This window comes from Gavialis gangeticus, unplaced genomic scaffold (assembly GCF_001723915.1).
Source record: "Gavialis gangeticus isolate Ggan-Ray unplaced genomic scaffold, GavGan_comp1, whole genome shotgun sequence".
Lineage (NCBI taxonomy): Eukaryota > Metazoa > Chordata > Crocodylia > Gavialidae > Gavialis > Gavialis gangeticus.
The window spans coordinates 14633576-14638774 of NW_017729018.1; the positions used below are offsets into that span (position 1 = coordinate 14633576).

The window sequence follows — 5199 nt, forward strand, 5'->3', positions numbered from 1 at the left end:
ATGGGGGGGGAGAGTGAGGGGGGTTGTGTGTACATGTATTTGTAGGATATGAACCATTTCCTGCTTAACCAGCTCTATTCCTTGACCCCCCTCTGATTAATTAGTCTTCAAGTTAAAACAGAATTCCAGGCTGCACCAGGAATTGCAACAATCCTGACCAAAATTATAATCTTTATATTTAAAGCCATTCTGTCAAGCATTACTGGAACCAAAAGAAAACACCACTCGCTAATGACAGAGCAGAGAAACACATGCACAAACCAGAATCCAACTGTCAGTAAATCTTGCATGTAATAAATGGAATTAATTCAATTACTTCCTGTTAGTAAGCCATTTGTCAAAAAAGCCCTTGGTACTTCATGTGAAGAGCTCATTAGCCACTAATATTCTAATGGAAATGGAAATCAAACAAGCCTTCAGATTCCAAAATGTGATTTTTCAAGACAAACAAACAAGCAGGTTATATAATTCAGACGACGTAGCAAACAGATCCTGGAGCAAGTACAATCCCCCATGTACAATGTACACCCTGGATTTTTCTTTTATATATGTGGAGGAGGAGGAAGAACTGATTAAAAGTCACTGAAATAGTAACAAAAACACTTCAAATTATCAGCAAGTCAATTATCCAGATGCTACAAGGTTTACACTGCATAAGGCAACTGTTTCTACATCCTGGTACTAGAGCTCCTTGAAAAGTTGAACACAGGAGACCTTTTTGCCCCAAATTAAATCCAATCTCCTTCTCCCACCGAAAAATTACAGCTGGGAGAGGGGGCAGGACAAGACCAACATGACAGTTTTCTCCAGCAGCTTCTTGTTCTCTGTAAAATAAGACACTTCCTTTACCTGCAGACTTGAGAAGCAAGACAGGAGGAATGCAAACAGCCACCCAGCTCCTTGCAGCAGGCACTAAACATGCTGGGTAAAAGGGAGGGCAGGTAGAACAGGAATATTTACACTCTGGCTGCAGAGAAAAGCCTGTTTGTGCCTAATGTACTGAGGAAAACTGTTTAAGACCTGATCTTCCAAGCAGAACTATCATCCCACCCTGTAACGGTGCCAAGGTCAATAGCAGCCGGGGTGACCTGGCCAAAGTGCTGCTGGTGCCGGGTAGGACGTTCTCCTTTACACAACACAAGTAACATGCTTATATGATAAGGGCAACTACAGAAACACACAGAAGCTGGAGAATCAGGCCCCGCAGGGGAAATCATTACAAGTCCGACAACAGGGAAAGAAAGGTGCTTAGAGGCAACAGTCTTCCACACGTACACAGCAAGAGCACAACTAAGCCCTTACAGGGCCTGTCATGTATTACTGCATTTTTACATTCAAAACTATTTTTGAGCGTAGCCACAGTAGCTCATCTGACATCTCTGCAAAAGCCTTCACTCTGGTAGAAGAACTAAAAATGCTACAAAAACCTGGAAGGCACCCGATTCTGTGCCTGGAAAATAAGTGTTTTTCTAGGAAAAAAATCTTTCCTTTCTAGAATGAAAGCAAAGGAAAATCTGTTTTTGCTACATAAACTGTTAATTCTGTAAATGGGAATGCACCAAAATGAAGAAACAACCAGAAGGTTCAGAAGACTTCTCGATGCTTGTTGTGGATGACTGGATGAAGATGATGAAGTGGCTAACAGCTAAAATGCCTGTGATTCAGAGGAGGAAGCTGGACGAATAAATCAACATAAAGCAGGAATCAGAAACAGAAAGAGCATCAGCCAGATCGAATGGGACATGGACACTACACGGGTGCCCACCAGGCAGGACTGAGACAGCACCGGGCAAGAAGAGCAGTCGCTGCCCGCACAAGAAGGATCGATGCTCGTGGTTATCACTGCAGCCCTTTTCACCAGTCCAACAATTCCCTTCGGTTTAAGAAGAAGGTAGGGAGCCAGGCTATTACACCACTGTCACTAAGCCACACCGACTCAAAGCAAAGTCTAGGATTTTACTGACAAAAGGTCACTGGTGTGAAGTCACCAATGCACATGAATTGTTATTGCCTGGGAAAGCCCGGTTTTTGTGAAAATGCCTGGACTTCCTGCACTCCTACAAACACTGGCTACAAGCACCCGGGATTCCACTTACAAGGATCTGAGAGAGCCCGGGCACACATCTACTGTCACAGGAACTGGCTGCAGATATATTTTAGAAATCCCAAACAAACCCTAGAAATGTAAAACTTCAGACTGGGAGCAGAGAAAGCAAATTTGAAGAGAAAGAATTACAATACAGCAAGCCGTTCCTGATCAACCTCCAGCTGGGCACCTGTATCGCTCTACAGTAAAATCTGTCATCACCTTAGTGTTTTGGTTAAGTAGTTCTTTCTCCCCATTAAGATTTAAAAGGTGTGGCCCATTTTCAATACCCACGTATTTCTTATGCCAACTTTAAACACGGATATCAATTTCAAAATACATTTGGTATGAAAACTGTCCACCTGCTCTGACTACAGGTAACACCCAAGATTATTTTCCAGTCTGTTTCCACCATATATTTGACTGTACAGTATGCAGAGGCAGCTCCCTTTCTTGATGAAATACATCATACAGCAGGAGAGAAAAAGTGCTGGAAAACAGGAAAATGCAATGGTAAAAGCCCCAAGAATTGACCAGGGGATAAAGGGGAGGCATCCCATCTGAAACTAGTTTTAACTCTCTCTGTTTAGCTTGCTCCATCACAAGTTAACAGTGTCCTTCAGTGATTTTTGCCTGCAATTATTTCTGCCCAGCCAATGTAGGAAAAAGGTTATAATATGAAGCTTTTATACAGATCTTTTAAAAAATGCTTCAGTTATATGTGTGTAACTTATGACATACTTATTATCTGCTATGAGCAGGCTGTTATCTGCTACTGCAGATAAGGGCAAAATAACACACTGGTGAATTTGATTTCCTGTTTCTAGACACAAAATCCTTTAACATTCTCTTTCTTTCAGGGCATCTTTCTGAAAAGAAAAATCAGAGGGGCTCAGCGAAGGACAATAAGAATTATTAAGAACACTCAGATAAAAAGACATTGGAAAGGATAGATTATTACCTCGGAAAGGGGACAAATAAGGGACATGATAAAAGAATATAAAACAATGGCTGTTCTAGAGAAGATAGATGGGAGTTTCTTTTCCCATGTCTCAGAATACAATTAGGGGATAGCCTATAGCTTTGAAACTGTGATATTTTTAATCAAATTTTTTTCCCCCACACAATGAAGAATTAGACTGTAACCGATTGCCTACGTTTTTACTGCAGATATAAATCTGGCAATATTAAAAAAGGAACTGGAGATCTGTTTGAACAATAATATTCGGATACAACAGTTAATGTTTGCAATGAGTTATGGAAAGGAAGTTTAAGTCTACCCTTTCTGGGTTTAAAGGAATCCATGTTAGAGATTAAGCTAAAACCTTCGTGAAGAGCATTATCATCCCCCCCACCCCATCTGCCTTTTTGGCGGTTTCTTGCCCCCAAAACACATTTGGTGCAGTGCTTCTCAACCAGAGGGCCATAGGATCCTTTAGAAGGTGCCACACAATATTACCACAGCTAGATGTGCAAACACCTACACACGACTGTCAGGATAAATCCAGAGATGTCACATCAGAATCCACTGTGTTAAAAGCATTCCGACCTACTGCAGTCTTTCCCAGCTCTTTGCAACAGAAAACCTGCTCTATTATTTTTCTGGAGTCATGAAATGACTACAAGCTAAGAGCTGACATTTTCCGAGGGGTGCCTTGAGTCTAAGGTGACTGGGAAGCATTAATTTAGTGCCGTCACTGCCAGCATCTGGATGAGAAGGAACATGGACGGGTCTGCTAAGGACAGCACTCCTACTCCCCAGACTAGCTCGTCCACAGTAATCTATCAAGACTCCTATTAATGACAGAAAGTTTTATCTGGTAGAATATACGATTTTTCCACACTTAAATTAAGTGCCTTCCCAAAAGTTGGCAAGGTTCTTTGGGTAGATGTGATATCTTGTCATTAGATCAACTGAGTAATTGGAAAAAAGTTCTCTGGAAGCTTTCAGGCACAATCCGCCTTCTTCAGGCATCAGGAGTCTCTGCTGATCTGATATCTCCAAGGAGCGAGAGAAGCTAAAAGTGACAGGAGGTCAGTGAGAATGGAAATAGGTGGAAATTAGGAAAACAAAAAGGTAGAGACGGGAAGAAGAGCAGCGGCGGCGGGAAGCCAAAGCAAGTAAGGGAGACTACTGTACTTGAGTTTTCCAAGGTAGAAAAGAGGTTATCTATGAAAAAGTAAGTAGCTAGAAATTAGGAAGACAAAGGGTAGAAAAAGGGGAGGGGAAGAGAAATATAAAAGCTCAGGTCTGGCAGGTACCAAAAGTCAGCAGTAAACAAGTTGCACGTGATCATTTAAGAGCATTTACTGGACAAAACATTAGACAATCCAAGAAAAACTTGCCAGGTTACGATGATTCAACGTCTGACAAAGCACAGAACCTGTGAATCAGATACTACACCAGGTCCGTATGTCAGACGCTATGAAAGTCTCCTGGAGCAGCACCGGATTCCTGCACAGACCTGACTCACTGGGTGTCAGGCCTGACCCCTGGACTCCAGCGCAGTGTCCAGTACAATCACCGCTCGAGTGCTCCGTGATCAATATCCAGACTTGCTGCAATCAGTTTAAATCCTAACTGACAACTTTAGACTTGGAGCATTTTTATTTAGGATACAAAGATTAAAAGCATCCTTGAAGCATAACTTGGCTCAAGTCTGGCAACTCCTACCTCTGCTTCCAATGATACAGAGACTTTGCATACTAGCTTGAGTTTCAGGATATGCTGACTGCTTAATGCAGCTGGTCCAATAGAAACAAACTTTGGACTAAATATTTGTCTTCTGACACTAATGATTTCTCTGCCATCAGACACATGTGGTCTCTTGAGAGAGAAAACACTGTCCCTCTTCTCTGCTCATATGAAATACAAGTCACTTCTCTTGCTGGAATCCACCTCAGAACCACTACTCAGCTAACAACAAATTTACATGTGAAGGATTAGTTGAATTATTTTGATTTTGTGGCATATCCCCACAAGCCCAGAAATACAAAGAAATGAAACTCACTTTTCATAGTAGTTTCATAGTTTCACGGTTTCTAGGGTCGGAAGGGACCTAGTCCGACCCCCTGCCATGGCAGGAAGAGCACTGGGGTCAAATGACCCCAGT

At 42.1% G+C, this 5199-nt stretch overlaps 1 protein-coding gene across 3 annotated transcripts in view; it reads right to left on the reverse strand.

Moving 5' to 3' along the window:
* Positions 1-5199, reverse strand: part of ARHGEF18 (Rho/Rac guanine nucleotide exchange factor 18) — a 55112-nt gene that overhangs the window by 46795 nt on the left and 3118 nt on the right. The gene's annotated exons all lie outside the window — the stretch shown is intronic.